General features: G+C 47.8%; 2 non-coding genes across 2 annotated transcripts; both read left to right on the plus strand.

The window, feature by feature from the left end:
- The first annotated feature begins 5590 nt into the window (after nt 1-5590).
- Nucleotides 5591-5663, plus strand: TRNAM-CAU (transfer RNA methionine (anticodon CAU)). Its single transcript has one exon. It is a non-coding gene; the product is annotated as a tRNA-Met (tRNA).
- Nucleotides 5664-10826: 5163 nt separating this feature from the next.
- TRNAT-UGU (transfer RNA threonine (anticodon UGU)) lies at nt 10827-10900 on the plus strand. The gene has a single exon. It is a non-coding gene; the product is annotated as a tRNA-Thr (tRNA).
- The last annotated feature ends 7852 nt before the right edge of the window (nt 10901-18752 follow it).

Raw genomic sequence — 18752 nt, forward strand, 5'->3', positions numbered from 1 at the left:
CCCACGTCTCCCACCTCTCCCACGTCTCCCACTTCTCCCACCTCTCCCACCTCTCCCACCTCTCCCACCTCTCCCACGTCTCCCACGTCTCCCACCTCTCCCACCTCTCCCACGTCTCCCACCCCTCCCACGTCTCCCACGTCTCCCACTTCTCCCACCTCTCCCACGTCTCCCACGTGTCCCACGTCTCCCACCCCTCCCACCTCTCCCACGTGTCCCACGTCTCCCACCTCTCCCACGTCTCCCACGTCTCCCACGTCTCCCCTCCCACGTCTCCCACCTCTCCCACGTCTCCCACCTCTCCCATGTCTCCCACGTGTCCCACGTCTCCCACCCCTCCCACGTGTCCCACGTGTCCCACGTCTCCCACCTCTCCCACGTCTCCCACGTGTCCCACGTCTCCCACCCCTCCCACCCCTCTCACGTCTCCCACCTCTCCCACGTCTCCCACCTCTCCCACGTCTCCCACCTCTCCCACCTCTCCCACCTCTCCCACCTCTCCCACCTCTCCCACCTCTCCCACGTCTCCCACGTCTCCCACCTCTCCCACGTCTCCCACCTCTCCCATGTCTCCCACGTCTCCCACGTCTCCCACCCCTCCCACGTGTCCCACGTGTCCCACGTCTCCCACCTCTCCCACGTCTCCCACGTGTCCCACGTCTCCCACCCCTCTCACGTCTCCCACGTCTCCCACCTCTCCCACCTCTCCCACCTCTCCCACGTCTCCCACCTCTCCCACCTCTCCCACCTCTCCCACGTCTCCCACCCCTCCCACGTCTCCCACCCCTCCCACGTCTCCCACCCCTCTCACGTCTCCCACGTCTCCCACCTCTCCCACGTCTCCCACCTCTCCCACGTCTCCCACCCGTCCCACGTCTCCCACCCGTCCCACGTCTCCCACCCCTCCCACGTCTCCCACGTCTCCCACCCCTCCCACGTCTCCCACCTCTCCCACCTCTCCCACGTCTCCCACCCCTCCCACGTCTCCCACCCCTCCCACGTCTCCCACCTCTCCCACCTCTCCCACGTCTGCCACCCCTCTCACGTCTCCCACGTCTCCCACCTCTCCCACGTCTCCCACCCCTCCACCTCTCCCACGTCTCCCATGTCTCCACCTCTCCCACGTCTCCCACGTCTCCCACCTCTCCCACGTCTCCCACCCCTCCCACGTCTCCCACGTCTCCCACGTCTCCCACCTCTCCCACGTCTCCCACGTCTCCCACCTCTCCCACGTCTCCCACCCCTCCCACGTCTCCCACGTCTCCCACATGCCGTTTAGTAACTTAGGAAGAACGATTCACTTGGCTTTCTTGACAGTATAAGGGACTTAATTTGAAAAGCTTCCTTACCTGTAAAATGGGACATTTCACAGTACTCCTTAAAAAACTGAATTCTTCACACAAAAAGTTGTTTAGTGAATACTCATGAGTGATACGAATAATGATAGGAAATGATATAGAAAAAAAAAATTCCAAACATGGGTGATGGGGTTTGGGGATAATTATATACATGAGAATTAGAGAAAGGTGGTAAGTCAAATAAACAGAAGTAGATGGAATATGTACCAAATGGTGTTGAGTAGCTATCTAGGATAATAAAGCTGAATATATCACCTGCAACAATAAAATATATTCTAAATAGATGCACATTTTAAAAGAAGGGATAAGACCACAAATTACTAACATTGTCAAAACAGACATTTTTATTACTTTGGTGTAGAAAACTAATGTTTACAAAAAATTCAGAAACATAGAAAGTGACTTACTATATTAAAACAATATTCTGCTTAGATATACCCTCATATCCTCCAAAAAATACATAATCAAAGTGAAAGAATCAAATGACCAAACTGGGGAAAATGTGTAAGTTGTGTCATGAGGAGTTAAATTTCCTAATATAAGTACTACACCTCAGCAAGAAAAATTCCAACTGTTGGGGAAAACTTGCAAAGGATATAAATACTGAGTTCATGAGAAAAAAGGACAAGGGGCCCTTGAGTGGCTCAGTTGGTTAAGTACCTGTTGGTCCTAGCTCAGGTCTTGATTTCAGGGTTGAGTTCAACATACCTTTTGTAAAGAAGAAAGATAAATATTTCTGAAAGTGTGGAAAAACGATAATTCTACTCTAAGAGAAATGCAAAAATGAAACCATGATGGTAATGGTACTTTTTGCCTAATAGATTTGGCAAAACAACAAACAAAAACAACTGTTTCCTGGTGTGTTGCCTACTAGCATTCAAACAGATTGAATTTGCTTCCTATGATTCTTGTATCAAATCTCCACAAGCTCAGCAGCTTCAAGCAACAGATCCCTTTTTTCCCTCCTCACAGTTCTGGAGGCCAGAAGTCCAAAAGTCAGTATAACTGTGTGGTGGATGAACGTGTTGACAAGGTCATACTGGCTATTGAGGCTGTTGGGGAAGAATCCTTATGTGATATTGAGAATATTATATGAAAATAAATGTAAGGAACTTATGACAAAATCTGGAGCTTAGTAGAGATAAATGGCAGTTAATTGTCACCAGCACAATGCTGGTCAGGGTGTGAGGGAAACAGTCCCTTCCCGGGAGCTACAGGAAGATAAATTAGTAACGTTTGGGGAAGGCTGAGACAACTCATTAAATTACCATCACACAAGTGATTTGACTGAGCAATAGTACTTTTAGGAAATTATCTAATACTGCACCTTTGTGAAATGCGGGTGTAATTTATTGCAACATTGTTTATGTAATTAAATGTGGCTGGTGCAAAGTTGGGTGCTGGTGTGGATCAAGGTAGAATTAAGGTACATTTTCGGGTGTATGTACTCTTATATTTTTGTCATTGTGAACCAGATGAAGGTTTTACTCATTTCTGTATGAACCTGTTGACCTTAGATATAAATAATTGGTAGTCAGACTGTTCTTTTTCTAAGGTCTATAAAGTTGATTCTTGAACTCCAGAGTCCTTCAGTTGTGAGGAATGACGTCGCAATGGCCCTCCCAGGAGGTTGGTGGAATCATCCAGCCTTATAAGGGTTGGCAGCGGTAGGACTCGAACCTACGCTCTCACAGACACCCGAGCCTCAACTCAGCGTTTTAGACCGCTCCGCCCCGCCGTCACCTGCGCGCGGCGCTCTGCTTTTTCGGCAAGGTTTAAGCCTACAGGGAGGTTACCCCATCACCACTAACCCTCACCCCCCACCCCCCACCCCCTCCACTTCCAGCCTAAGCCCCGTTCTTTTTCTCAAGTGTTCCTCCGGGACCCTGCGCTCAGACCTCCCACAAACTTCACTAGCCAGACTTGTACTGGGGACACCGCGGCGCCCCCGCTTCATGCGCTCCAGGTCCCCGGCTACAAGCCGGGGGTGGGGGGGTGGGGGGTGTCTCCCCCGCTGGAGGGCGTCCTGCACTTGCTTTGGTGAAGTCCAGGGGGATAACAGCCTGCACACGCGCCTACCTGCGGGGCCCGATGCAGGTGCGACCCGCCCTCCGCCCCAGCGTTTCTAACCCAGCAGCCCCGCCTCAAGGCCACGGGGCCCCTGCGAATCACTGAGGCTTGCGGGTCTCAGTTTCCTCATCTGTAAAGTGGACTCCATTAAAAACTATTTTTTGCCTGAAGAAAAGTGGTAGATAGATTGATTTTGAAAATTCATGTAAGTGGCTAAAGAGCACTTCCCAGTAAAGCTTTTATCTTTATTTGTATCACTCATGAGTATTCAGTAAACAACTTTTTGTGTCAAGAATTCAGTTTGTTATGTAGTAGTGTGAAATGTCCCGTTTTACAGGTAAGGAAGCTTTTCAAATTAAGTCACTTATAGTGTCAAGAAAGCCAAGTGAATCGTTCTTCCTAAGTTACTAAACGGCATGTGGGAGATGTGGGAGAGGTGGGAGACGTGGGAGGGGTGGGAGACGTGGGAGAGGTGGGACACGTGGGAGACGTGGGAGAGGTGGGAGACGTGGGAGGGGTGGGGGAGGTGGGGGAGGTGGGAGACGTGGGACACGTGGGAGGGGTGGGAGACGTGGGAGAGGTGGGAGACGTGGGAGAGGTGGGAGACGTGGGAGACGTTGGAGGGGTGGGAGACGTGGGACACGTGGGAGAGGTGGGACACGTGGGAGACGTGGGAGAGGTGGGAGACGTGGGAGAGGTGGGAGACGTGGGAGACGTGGGAGAGGTGGGAGACGTGGGAGAGGTGGGAGACGTGGGAGAGGTGGGAGACGTGGGAGACGTTGGAGGGGTGGGAGACGGGACACGTGGGAGACGTGGGAGAGGTGGGACACGTGGGAGACGTGGGAGAGGTGGGAGACGTGGGAGAGGTGGGAGACGTGGGAGACGTTGGAGGGGTGGGAGACGTGGGACACGTGGGAGACGTGGGAGAGGTGGGACACGTGGGAGACGTGGGAGAGGTGGGAGACGTGGGAGAGGTGGGAGACGTGGGAGACGTGGGAGAGGTGGGAGACGTGGGAGAGGTGGGAGACGTGGGAGAGGTGGGAGACGTGGGAGACGTTGGAGGGGTGGGAGACGTGGGACACGTGGGAGAGGTGGGACACGTGGGAGACGTGGGAGAGGTGGGAGACGTGGGAGAGGTGGGAGACGTGGGAGAGGTGGGAGACGTGGGAGACGTTGGAGGGGTGGGAGACGGGACACGTGGGAGACGTGGGAGAGGTGGGACACGTGGGAGACGTGGGACAGGTGGGAGACGTGGGAGGGGTGGGGGAGGTGGGAGACGTGGGACACGTGGGAGAGGTGGGAGACGTGGGAGAGGTGGGAGACGTGGGAGACGTTGGAGGGGTGGGGGAGGTGGGAGACGAGGGAGGGGTGGGAGACGTGGGAGGGATGGGAGACGTGGGAGGGGTGGGAGACGTGGGAGGGATGGGAGACGTGGGAGGGATGGGAGACGTGGGAGGGGTGGGAGACGTGGGAGGGGTGGGAGACGTGGGAGGGATGGGAGACGTGGGAGGGATGGGAGACGTGGGAGGGATGGGAGACGTGGGAGAGGTGGGAGACGTGGGAGACGTTGGAGGGGTGGGGGAGGTGGGAGACGAGGGAGGGGTGGGAGACGTGGGAGGGATGGGAGACGTGGGAGACGTGGGAGGGGTGGGAGGGGTGGGGGAGGTGGGAGGTGACTCCAGGCGACCATTTCAGAGTGAGGGCGTTTCCCACTCACCTTGCCACCCCGCGCACTGCTGCCGACCCTCGGGGGTCCGGGCGCACCTGCTGCCCGGGTTCCCGCCGGGGCGCGCTCGTCTGCCCTTGGGGTGCTGCGGTCGGGGACGCGCCCGGGTCGCGGGGACGGGGTGCGGCGCGGGGGGCCGGGCGCGGGGGCGGCAGCGGCAGCCCGGGGGGCGGGGGGAGGCGGCGGCGCGCGGAGCCGGACCCCGAGGCGGCCTGAGGTGCACGCCCCCGGCTGGGCCCCGGCTGTGCGCAGGCCGCCGTCCTCTGGCGCCGTCGGGCTGCGGGGCGGGGCCCGGGGCCCGGTGACCCAGGTGACCTCGCACACACTCTTCCTCCGGGCGCGCGCACGAGTTTGGGCAGAACCCCGGCTGCCTAGAAGTGGCTCCTGGCGTGCAGCGGGCGACCGTGAAAGCGCTGCCGAGAGGAGCCGGGCCGGTGCCTTCTTAGCGCAGCAGGCAGCGCGTCAGTCTCATAATCTGAAGGTCCTGAGTTCGAGCCTCAGAGAAGGCACGAGGCTTTTGGCGCTTCTCCCACCTGCTCTGAGAAGGGAGCGAGGCCGGGCAGACCGCGACCCGCCTCCCACCCCAGTCGGAGCGCTGTGACCACGAGTCCGACCCAGGGCCCCGGGTCTGGAATCGAGAGGTGCCAAAGCTGCCTGCCTTCTAGAAGCCGCCGGGCTGGCGGGCGGGCGGGCGGGCGGGAATTCCTTCTTGCCTTTTCCCGTGGCCGGAGGCGGCCCGCGTGCCTTAGCTCCCGACAGGACCACCTGGCTCCGGCCTCTGCTTCTGTTGTCACATCTCCTCTGACCCGCACCCTCCTGCCACCCTTTCCTAAGACCTTGTGATTACCTTGAGCCCACCTGGGGAGGCCCGCCTCCTCTTCCCATCTCAAGATCCTTACCTCGGTCACACCCTCAAAGGCCCTTTGGCCTTGCAAGACAACACTCTCAGGTTTTGGTCATTAGGAGATGGAGCTCTCAGGGAGGGCTGGGGGCGGGGGCGGAGGCTCTATTACACTGAACATGATCTGCCCCCTGGTTCCCAAAGACCTACACCTATCCCACAAGACACAATGCTCACTCCGTCCCAATCTCCCCCAGATCTCAACTCAGTTCAGCACGAACTCATCTAACTGCCCTCCCCAAAGTAGGCATGAATTAGGCTCTCCTGTATCAGCCATTCTGGGCACGATTCCTCTCCAATTACAAATCTGTGCGAGCCACATGGTTACCTGCTCCCCCAGTGCAGGACTGGGACAGGTGTAGGATGACCACTGTACACATTCCCGTTTAAGAGGAATACACTGGAATGGAAGAAGGGTCACCAACCCTAAGTCATTGCAGAGTGAATTCTCCAAATCCCCTTTGGGTGTTCGAAGTTCCGCCAGGCTAGAGGCACGTTCACTTCCATGTGCAGTGGGGCGGGGGGGGGGGGGGTCCATGTTTGCAGCCCATCCCACAGTCATCAGCCTGTTTCCTCACTATCGCATGTGGGGAATTCAATGTCCTCCATTCATTTTGTCCTCTCTCTGTGCAAGTTGGCAGCGTGTGTGTGCTCGTGGAGCACTCTCAAGATCTTTGTGGGTCTCCCGTGTACACCGTGAAGAGTCCGCGGGTTACACGGAATGAGGACTCTACCAGCACAGGGAGAGGGAACACTTCGTCCTGAAGACATCAGGCTCCCAAGACTTCCCTCTTCCCTGGGAGACTGGACTCGCTGTCAAATCACTGCACCTCCTGTAAGGTGGTCTGAGGGGGCAGTGGTTAAGTTGTCATTTAGATCCCACCTTTACAGGAGTTTTTCTGAGAGTCCATGGGGGCCTGGGTGAGGAGTGGTCGTGAACCACATCGCCACGGCCTCTGCCTCTTCCCTGTTTCTCTCTTGCCACACAACCCCGCAGTTTAGGGCAAGATCTTCGCTTCATCTAACTGAAACGTGCCTCTCTTCCAGGTCTACTTTTCTGCAATTAAGATTCATCTTCTGCGTTGGAGTTTCTATGGGTTTTGACAAGTGTACCATGACAGGCATCTACTGGTACAGTATTGCACAAAATGATATCTCCCTTGCCCTAAACATTTCCTGTGCTCCCCATATTTATCCCCCTCTCCCTCCCTCCTCCAGAACCCCCTGCAACCACTGACTTCTTTACTGTCTCCATAGTTTTGCATTTTCATAATGTCATCCCGTTGGAATCATACAAGGTGATTGGCTTTTCAGATTGGCTTCTTTTACTTCATATTATGTACCTATGAGTCCCCCATGTCTTTTTGTGATGTGGTAGCTCGCTTCTTTCTATCAGTGAAAAATAATCCACTGTATGGATGCAGCTCTGTTTGCTTATCCATACAAACTTGGCTGCTTCCAAGTTTTGGCAATTATAAATATAGCTGGTCTAAATATTTGTGTACAGACTTCTGTGTGGCTTTAAGTTTTTGGTTCATTTGGGTAAGTGCCATGAGGCAATACTGCCGGATCACGTGTTAAGGCTATGTTTCATTTTGTGTACACCTGCGAAGCGGTCTTCCACGGTGGCTGTACCATTTTGCATTTACTCCAGCAAGGAATCAGACTGCCTATGACCCCACATCCTCACCAACAATTGGTGTTGTTAGTGTATTGGATTTGGGCCACGCTAATAGCTATCTGTTGGTATCTTGTTGCTGTTTTAGTCTGCAGTTCCCTAATGACATATGGTGTTGAGCATCTTTCCATATGCTTATTTGCCATCTCTATATCTTCTTTGTAGAGTTGTCTGTTCAGGTCTTTGCACATTTAAAAAATGGAGTGTTTGGGAGGACATCAAAATCATGCAACTTCTGACAGCAAGGGAAACAATCAAGAAAACTTAAAGGCAACCTGCAGAATGGGAGAACATATTTGCAAGTGACCTATCTGATAAAGGGTTAGTATCCAAGATTCATAAAGAACTGATATAACTCAACACCTAAAAAACAACCCAGTTTGAAAATGGGCCGGGGACATGAACAGACATTTCTCCTAAGAAGACTTACAGATGGTCAACAGATACAAGAAAAGATGCTCTACATCACTGATCATCAGGGATATGCAAATCAAAACCATAAGGAGATGTCACCTCACAGCTGCCAGAATGACTAACATCAAAGCACAAGAAACAGCGAGTGTTGGCGAAGACATGGAGACAGGGGAACCCTCTTACACTGTGGGTGGGAATGCAAATTGTTGCAGCCACTGTGGAAAACAGTCTGGAAGTTCCTCAAAAAATTACAATTAAAAATGCTCTATGAGCCAGGAATCACATAAATACAATCACAGTATTTACCCAAAAAAATAGAAAGGTGCTAATTCAAAGGATACATGCACTTTGATGTTTATTGCAGCATTATCAACAATAGGCAAAATATGGAAAGAGCCCAGATGTGCATCGATGGATGAACGGATAAAGAAGAGGTTTTATGTATGTATATAACTCAGCCATAAAAGGATGAAATGTTGCCATTTGCAACAACATGGATGGGGTGGAGAGTGTTATGCTAAGCAAAATAAGTCAAAAAAAGGCAAATACCATATGATCTCACGCATGTGTTTAGCTTCAGAAACAAAACAAGTGTTTGGGAGGGGGGAACAGAGAAATAGGAAACAGAGAGAGCGAGAGAAACCAAGAAACAGACTCTTAACTACAGAGAACAAACATGGTTACCACAGAGGAGGTTTGGATGGGTGAATGGAGGAAATAGAGAGTAGGAATTATAGGGTACACTTATCGTGATGGGGAAAAATGGTACAAATTGAGTTGTTTCTTTTGTTGTTGAATTTTAAGAGTTCTTTGCATATGTTAGTTATGCAAATGTTAGATATGTCCTTTTCAGGTGTGTCTTTTGCAAATATTTTCTCCCAGTCTGTGGCATGTCTTCTCATTTTCTTATCTGTGTCTTGCAGAACAGACATTCTAAATTCTCATGAAGTCCAAGTTAACACATTTTCCTCTCATGAATCATGGTTTTGGTTTCTTTATCTAAGAAGTTTTCAGTAAACCCAAGGTCACCTATTTTCCTCTATGCTATTTTCTAGGAGTTTTATGGTTTTACATTTTAAATTTAGGTCTAGGATCCATTTTGAGTTAAGTTTAGTAAAAGGTATAAGGTCTGTGTCTAGTTCTGTGTCTAGATTCTTTTTGTTTTTGTTTTTTCTGCATGTGGACATCCAGTTGTCTCAGCACCATTTGTTGATGAGACTGTGTTTGCTCCATGTACTGCCTTTAGTCAGTGATCAGTTGACTATGTGGGTCTATTTCTGGACATTCTATTCTGCTCCATGGATCTGTTTGTTTTGTTTTGTTTTGTTTTTCACCAACACCACAGTCTTTATTACTGTCTTTTTATGGTAAATCTGAGGTCTAGTAGTGACAATCCTCCAACTTTGTTCTTCAATTTTGTGTTGATAATTTGAGTCATTTCTGTCTACATATAAACTTTTGAGTCCATTTGTCAATATTCATGAAGTAACTTGCTGGAATTTTGATTGGCATTGCACTGCTGTGTTGAATCTCAGGCCTGTGGTGGGCTGAGTCTCAGGGGAAGGTTGCGGGGAGGTGTTTTCAAAGTCTGCAGGTGGAAGTCAGAGGGGATCCCACCCCAACCCTGCATCCTCTTCACGGGAGCAGGAGTGGAGCTGGAGTCCTGGTTGTGCGTGCCTACAGGAGCAAGACAGACTGAGAGACAGAGACGTTAACAAGACTCAAAGTTTAGGGAAGGGATCTGTTTGGATTGTGAGAGTCTTGGTGTCCTCCGGGCAGAAGAGGACCAGTCCCCGCGGCCCCCAGCGCACAGCGCGGTCTGGGTGGTCCCGGGATCTCCTCCAACGCCCTTTTCGGCCTCTCAGCCTCATCCCCTCCGCACCTCATCTTCGGGTGTTCAAAGCCCCTGCCGGCCAAACCCCCACCCCCACCCCGGTCTCAGGCCCCTAGCACTCACGCACAGCGCGACCAGATGCCACCTGAGAGCCCCGCTCTCTGCGCCCCGGGTACGATCTCGCGGAAGGGGGCAGGCCATTTGGGGGGGTGCAGTGTCGGGGGTGCGAGTGACCGCGGAGCTGCGACCTCACAGGATGGGGTGAGAGGGGAGAAGGCGTCACCTGTTGGGCGAACTGATGACGCACGGCCCTGGGATGCAGGCCTCGGTTTTGCCGGAAGGGGCAAAGCGATACCTCCAGGAACAGTACAGACCCTCACCTCCGAAGGGCTGTCCTCGGACCCAGGGAACACTTTGGGCTGGGGGGCCCCCCGCTTCCTCGCCTTCACCCCGAGCACCCTACACCTGTGCCTGTGTCACCGGTCTCAGCAGTGCCCTGCGGTCCTGAGAGATCCTATAACTTAGCATATTGGAAGGTCGTGAGTCTAAGTTACAAAGGAGCAGGTACAGTCCTGGCTTGGCTCTAGTTGGGAAGAAGAGGGGCCTGGCCTTGGGTTTTCCTGAGAGTTGTTCCTGGGTTGAGTGGAGTGTTAGGAGTCCTAACCCGCCAGCTGCGCCCAGCCTTTCCCACTTCTATTAGCTCTGCAGCATCTAAGTGAGCAAAAACGTCCTCTTGGAGTCTGTCGGTTTTCTTATGAGAGACTGCTCTGCATTCTATGGGCTCTGGCAATACTATTTGATCTAATAGCAAGGATAGATCTAACACAATCATGGCCACCTATGTGGGCTCCATGGCTTAGCTGGTTAAAGCGCCTGTCTTGTAAACAGGAGATCCTGGGTTCGACTCCCAGTGGGGCCTTGACTTTTCTTCTCCCAAATTATTCCGTGTTACTCTAAACTCTGATCCAATCATTCACATGCAGTTGGGACTGCACATTCTCACTCTCAAGGACCAAGGATGTGTTTCTTTATGATCAAAGTGATAACTGTGAAGAGAAGAAAATGCACTTCCTGTGGCTCTGAGAGCTGAGCAACCCAGAAATCAGTAACTTCCTTTGTGATGTCTTTGCTGAAGTTCCTCTCTGTCCTCTCTTTTTAGGGGAGGAATGGGGGGAGAACAACAAAAATGTTCCCAACTCTTTAAGCCTTTTCCTGAATTCCCATGTAATTAATTAGGGATTCCAGAGAACCCATCATGCTACGTTTTACATATGATTTTCCAAATACCACCAAATTATAAAATAGTAATGCATATTTTCTTATATGTCTTCAGTATTCAAGGAAGAGTTTTAGTCCCCAAGGAAATAAATAATTGGCCCCAATGGAAACTGAAGTTTAATTCTGCAATTTAAAACACAGAATGATCCTATGATGCAGTGACTCCCAAGCTGGATGTGCATTTAAATCACCTAAGGAACTTGTTAAAAATATAGTTTCTTGGGACTCATCCCCAGAAGTTTTAATTCTGGTTTGGTGAAGGACACAGAAATAAGTACTTTGAGCAAACACTCCAAGTAATTTTGAAGCAAGTGAATTACGTTTGCAAAACTCCATATTACATAGCTGAACTAAAAGTGAGGTCAACATAGGCCTTTAGCACTTTTATATTGATTCATGAACATCCGCTTACCCTCCTATTATCAAATTAGAATTACTGGAAGTCTACAATATTCCAGGTGTTTGCAGACACACTCCACCTAATCAACCCGACAATCCTGTCAAATATGTGTAATAATCCACTGAAGATGAGGAAACAGGCTCAGTAATGTTCACAGACTTGTAGTAAGGACAAAGTGCAGTGTCAAATCCAAGTCTCTGTCTGATTCTGGAATCCATGCTTTTCTCATGATACCTGTCTTCTATTTTATTCAGTCAAGAATTAAGTTTTTGGCCACAGAGCTAAGCAAAATTAAGCAACTTAGACTGATCTCAAACCTTGGTCCTATGGGTTAGATAGCCTGAGATAACCTTCTATTTTCTGTGAAAAAAGACTTGTCCAGTGAACAACTGCTTGACTCAGGTTTGAAACATGGAAGAGGAAGATGTAAAATAAAACCTTAGAAATCTATATAAGAATTTCTCCTCACAGGAGGTACAGACCATATGAACAAACCGAATTGATCTTCTCTATCTCCTAGGCTCTATCTGCTTTTGCCTGGGACATGCTCTCCTTATCTGCCGATTCTTTCGATGTAAATATAGTGTAGTTGTCACCTAGGGCTGCTGTAACAAAATATAACAGCCCGGGTGGCTTTAACAACAGAAGTTTATCTTCTCATAGTTCTGGAGCCTAAAGCCCAAGATGAAGGCGCTGTCAGAGTCGTTTTCTGAAGAGGCCTCTCCTCTGCTTTGTAGACCTCCACCTTCCTGCTGCTTCCTCACATGGCCTTTCAAGAAGAGAGAGAGGAAGACAGTGAGGTGGTATGACAGCTCTCATTTATCTTTCCCTTCTGATAAGGACACCAGTCTCATTAAGTAAAGGCACCACCCTTATGACCTCATGTAATCTTAATTAAGGCCTTAAAGACCCTATCCCAAAATGTAGTCAGGTCAGGGGTAAGGGCTTCAACATATGAGTTGGAAAGGGGGAACACAATTCAGTCCATAACAAGTAGGAGAGGGAGAATTGTATGGCTTTGCTCTGAGTAACAACTTCATAATGAGAGTATCTAATAAGCTAAAGTGCCTGAAGAGGCAGCTTTGTGGATGTGATGAAAGTGTGGAGATAAAAGTATTGTCATGGAGTTGGCAAGGATTTTGCCTTTAAAGCACTTTTTAAATTCCTTCTTCTGTTCTACCTTGTCCTGAAAAGTGACCTGCTCTGAGATATTCTTCATATGATTGAGATGGCTGGAAGGTTTACCCTCCTTTGTAAGAAATAGAAGGAGGACTTAAGTTGACTATTACTGCGCTGAAATCAGTTGAAAAAGAGGACCTGAGCCTTGTCTTTAAAGAGCCTTTGGTATGGTTGAACACACCAAATAAACACATCCCCCAAACACTGACAAGAAAACCGATGTTTACTCATGACATTGGCAAAGCATTCACTTGGTGTTTGAGTTCTGAAAATGTGTAAGCCTTACATAGGTGGGACAAATGACACCTTTTGAAGCTTCAAGGTCAACTATAAAATTAAGACAATAATCATACCCATGTCAAGCAGTTGGTAGGAACATTATATGAGACCATTCATGTAAAGTAACTAGGATATATTAAACTACAATCATCATCATCATTAATGCAGTATTGTTTGCTTTCTGAAAATTTGGGGGGTAAATCCTACTCTCCCTTGTTATTAAGATGGGATTAATGAGTGGAAGAACTAATGTAATCTGCAATCATAACCAAAACTGAAAATAAAAGATGGACAGTGTTCCTCCAGAGAGATTCATTTGCCAATGACAGCCCCTCTGGGACCACTGGTGTAATGGGTGAGAACTGGTTTTATCTGCCATTGAATCAGACTTGGAACCTATGCCTCTGGAAAGTACATTCACCCTATCCACCGTATCAAGACCTTTAGTGACTCTTATTGAAGCCCTAGACAGATTGTACCTTCTTCCCTCTCTCAGAACTTTTGGAATCCAACCCTTTTGCAACCCTTCTCCTGACTAAATTCTATAGCTAATGACACCTGGTTAATACAAGTTCAAATGAGAAGAAGTATGTTTTTGTGATGTCTCATTCTATGCACATCAGCCTAGATGGCACTGAGTGTTGATCAATTTTATTTTGTTTTGAGACAGAAAATGAAGGTTCCAAATTTTGAACAAGATCAGGCAGGGTAAGATCACTCCATGAGCTAAATGACTTCTTATTATGCCAGACCCGAGGCTATCATTTGTTCCCTTCAATCTCAGAATTATGTCCAAAAGTTCCCATTATCTAGGAGGCAGGAAAACAGAGCAGGTCAAAGCACTAAATACTCTGATTATAAATTTGAAGACCAAACCTTATGAACAATGACCAACAAGCCAAAGTATTGAGGACTGGGGCGGGGAGGTGGGGGCTGCTGTGGATCTTGTTTTACTCTTTTCCATCTTATATGCAAATGCATGAATTTTCCAGCAAGTATAGGTTATTATGTTCTCTGTTTTTGGAGACTTGTTTCTTTGCCACTGCCTCTGCCTCCATATCTGGTCCTGTCCCTGTCCTGAGCCACCCAGGCAACCCATTAATCCCCATTTCTAATACAGTGGAGGAAGTTCTAGTACATTCATCAGGCAAGAAGTGTATGGGGGAATATTTCCAATTTATCTCAACTCTCTCCTTCATAGTTTTGAGAAAGAAAAAGGAATTTATCAGATTGGTAAACTTATTTTTTAATTAAAAAATTGAAATATATAACATCCAATGTTATATTTTTTTAATTTTTTAAAGGGATGCCTGTGTGGCTCAGTCAGTGAAGCATCTGCCTTTGGCTCAGGTGCTTATCCCAGGGTACTGGCATGGAGCCCTGCTTTGGGCTCTCTGCTCAGCCAGGAGTCTGCTTCTCCTCCCTCTGCCCCTCCCCACTTGTGTTCTCTCTCTCTTTAAAAGATTGTATTTATTTATTTGAGAGAGAGAAAGAGAGACTGGGGTGGACAGAGGGAGAGAAAGACAAGCAGACTCCTTGCTAAGTGGGGAGCCCCACATGGGGCTCAATCCCAGGACCCTGAGCTGAATCCAAGTCGTGGCTTAACTGACTGAGACATCCAGATGCCCCTAACACCATGTGTTAATTGTACTTTAATTAAAAATAAATAGAGGTGCTTGGATGGCCCAGTTGGTTTAGCATCCCACTCTTGATTTTGCTCAAGTCATGGTCTTGGGGTGGTAAGATCGAGCTCCCTTCCAAGCAGCTCAGCACGGAGTCAGCTTAAGGCTCTCTCTCCCTCTCCCTCTGCCCCTCCCCACCATCTCTAAAAAATAAATAAATCTTTAAAAGATAAAACCATACTAAGACTGGTAAATTTGACAAATGGAACCAAGCATGGTTGGTTGATTCAGTGCTTGACTCAGCCACTTTCTCTCTGGTTGAATCTCACCTGTCTTTGGGATTCATCCCGCTCTGCTTTCACTATGCCTGACCTATAGGCACAGATTCATCATGTGGTTGTGTGTGTGCGTGTATGTGTGCGTGTGTGTGTCTGTGTCTGTGTGTGTTTTGGGAGGAGGGGTGGGCGTTGTCCATTTGTGCTAGTAACTGATGGGGTAAGTGCTCTCAGGGATGTAGAAAAAGCAAGATGATTTGATTGCATGACATAAACTGTGATCTTCAAACAATAATGCAAACACATTTTTTGATCATCACTCTGGCATCTATATCCATTTTTCATTTTGTTTTGAATTCAAGAAGAGAAGACAGTGTTATTAATCAACTCCTCTAAAACCTGATAGGTCTTCTGGTCTGATACTTTTTTATCTATTTTATTCCATTTCTATATTTTTGTTCTATTTTCTAAGAATTTCCCTTTCAAACCTTTTATTTAATCTTTCCTTTATATCATATAGTTTTCTCTTTTTTTAGATTTCATTTATTTATTCATGAGAGACAGAGAGGCAGAGATACAGGCAGAGGGAGAAGCAGACTCCATGCAGGGAGCCCGATGTGGGATTCGATCCTGGGTCTCCCCAGGCAGGCGCCAAACCGCCAAGCCACCCAGGCTGCCCTATCATATAGTTTTCAACCACTATTTCATGTTCTCTAAATAATGCCCCCGGTTTCTAGTAATTCTGCTTGTATTTCAAGGTTATAGTATCTCCTTAATGTTTGAGGGTTTCTCCTTCCTGCATTGTCTCTTATATCTAAGTTCTTTTTTTTTTAATTTTTATTTATTTATGATAGTCACACACAGAGAGAGAGAGGCAGAGACACAGGCAGAGGGAGAAGCAGGCTCCATGCACCGGGAGCCCGATGTGGGATTCGATCCCGGATCTCCAGGATCGCGCCCTGGGCCAAAGGCAGGCGCTAAACTGCTGCGCCACCCAGGAATCCCAGTTCTTTTTTTTTTTTAAGCTCATTTTTTTGGTCTCTCTATTATAGTTAAAAGCTTTTCTGAGATGTTTGGTCATTCTGGTCCACTCATATTTCAGGGTAAGACACAACAGGGCTGACTGGTAATTTTGTGAATACAAGGAGTTTGTTGATGGCAGCTTTCCCTGTAGTTTGGTCAAGTATGAATGCAGCTTTTCATTTTAAAATCTTCATTTGAAAATGTAGGTCTTTTCCTGGACTGTTTCTCAAATCACAAATCCTTCTAATTCCTGTTTAAGTCGTCCTGGCATGGCTGCCAACATTCTGATAACTGAGAAAAGTTGAGAGTCTCACAAATTGGTGAGTGCTCTGTGATTGCCCCATTTTCATTCTGTCCTCTCCTGTGGGATCAGGTTTGTCTGGTGTCCCCAAGTGCATAGTGCCCCTAGATCACCTTCACAGAGGAGCAAACATGCTGCCTCCTGCAGTCACCTGGTAGCACTGAAGAAGTAGGGGACCTCAGGGTCTAACTGTTCTTAATATATCCCTCCTACAGTCCTCTCGTTTTCACTTCATGCCACAGCTATCACCTTCAAGGTCTGTGGTTCCTCCAATCCTACACCTTTCTCGGTTTCTCCCCTATGAGTCTACTTGCTTGTTGGCTCCTCCCATTGCTCTCAAGGTCTCTGCTTTCCCAGATCTTCCAAGACAACCATCATCCAAACACCTGCTTTCTTTCCATCTTCCAAAATCCTGTTGACATTGCTTCTCTGTTGTCATCTCCCTTCTCAACCTCTTCTCCTTTGTGAGTTTTTACCTTTTAAAAAATTATTTTACTGCCACTGTGGTAGGTAGGGACAAATACCTTTGTTACGTGTGCCATGTTTAAGCTGAAATCCATATCTAATATGAGATTTTCTTTAGTAGCACTCACCTTCAATATACCATCACCTTCTTGATTCCCGCCTATGAATGATTTCTCCCACCTCTAAATTCTCTTCACCCTTTACCTGTACATCTAGGATGGCTGTTAGCACATTTTTAGTTATTCTTACTTATTTATGCGCATGTAGAGAGATACTGGTGTATGATATCCTTGGAATGAAGGATAGATCTGGTTAGTTTTCCTGCCCTGCAGTGCCTAATATTATGCCCTATGCTTGGTAGGCATAAAAGTAATGTTAATTTAATGAGTGAATGGATAAATAACTGTAAATGGATCAACCAAAATATTCTGATTTTAAATATTAAGGCTATATGCTATGTCTTGAGAATTGTGCATATGTTAATTTTCTCTTGTATACATTTCCTCTTATGAAATATTTTGCTTCCATGAATAGTTTATAAGGTCTTTAAAGGAAGAAGGGTTATTGCTGAATCAAATGGTAAGAGTATGTGTGGTTTTGTAAGAAACTTGCAGGCTATCTTCCAAAGTGGCTGTACCATTTTGCATTCCCACCAGCCATGAATATGAGTTTGTATTGCACCACATCCTTCTCAAGATTTGGTGTCATTGTTCTGAATTTTGGCCATTCTAGTAGTCATGTAGTGGAATCTCATTGTTCTAATTGCATTTCCCTGATGACATACGTCTTAGCCCATTTGGGCTGCTGAAACAAAATGCCCAGGATTGGGTGGCTTATAACATTTTTCTCACAGTTCTGGAAGTTGAAAAGTCCAAGATCATGAGACAGGTGTATTTGGTAAGGAACCACTTTTTGATTAGCAGACAGCACCTTCTAGCTATAACCTCCCACGGTGAAAAGTACAAGGGGTCTCTGGGTTCTCTTTTTTTTATTATTATTTTTTTAAATTTATGATAGTCACAGAGAGAGGCAGAGACATAGGCAGGGGGAGAAGCAGGCTCCATGCACTGGGAGCCCGACATGGGACTCGATCCTGGGTCTCCAGGATCATGCCCTGGGCCAAAGGCAAGCGCTAAACCGCTGCGCCACCCAGGGATCCCCTGGGTTCTTTTATATAAGAGCACCAATCCCAGACATAAAGGCCCACCTTCATGACCTAAGGCCTCCCAAAGGCCCTGCCTCCTAACACCATCTCATTGGGAACTAGGTTGTAACATATGAATTTGGTGAAGGGGGTGAATAAAATATTTAGTCTATAGCAACATATGATTTGGAACATCTTTACATTTGCTTATTTGCCACCTATATTTCTTCTTTGATGAGCTAAGGACTTTGGCCTGTTTTAAAATTGGGTTGTTGGGGCAGCCTGGGTGGCTCAGGTGGTTTAATGCTGCCTTCAGTCCCGGGCCTGGTCCTGGAGACCTGGGATCGAGTCCTACATCAGTCTCCCTGCTTGGAGCCTGCTTCTCCCTCTGCCTCTCTCTGTGTGTCTCTCATGAATAAAAAAAACAAAAACAAACAAACAAAAACCTCCTCCTATGTATCCTACTACATTGGAAGGAACACTTTAAAAATAAATAAATAAAATTAGGTTGTTTCTTTATTGTTGAGTTTTAAGTGTTATTTATATATTTTGAATAACAATCCTTTATCATATATGTCTTTTGCAAATATTTTCTCCCAGTCTGTAGCTTCTCACTTCATTATCTTGATAGGGATAGCATTGTCAAGCATGGCAGCTTTATTAGACAAAAGAAATGTGCCTTGGCTAGAATGGGAGGGTGGGTGGTGCGGAACCATGAATACCCTGGATGCCACATATATCCTCATTCCAATTCTTGGAGTTCCATTCTTTCCTCACCAGTCCCCTGACTAATGAGATCTTCAGA

This window comes from Canis aureus, chromosome 37 (genome assembly GCF_053574225.1).
Source record: "Canis aureus isolate CA01 chromosome 37, VMU_Caureus_v.1.0, whole genome shotgun sequence".
Lineage (NCBI taxonomy): Eukaryota > Metazoa > Chordata > Mammalia > Carnivora > Canidae > Canis > Canis aureus.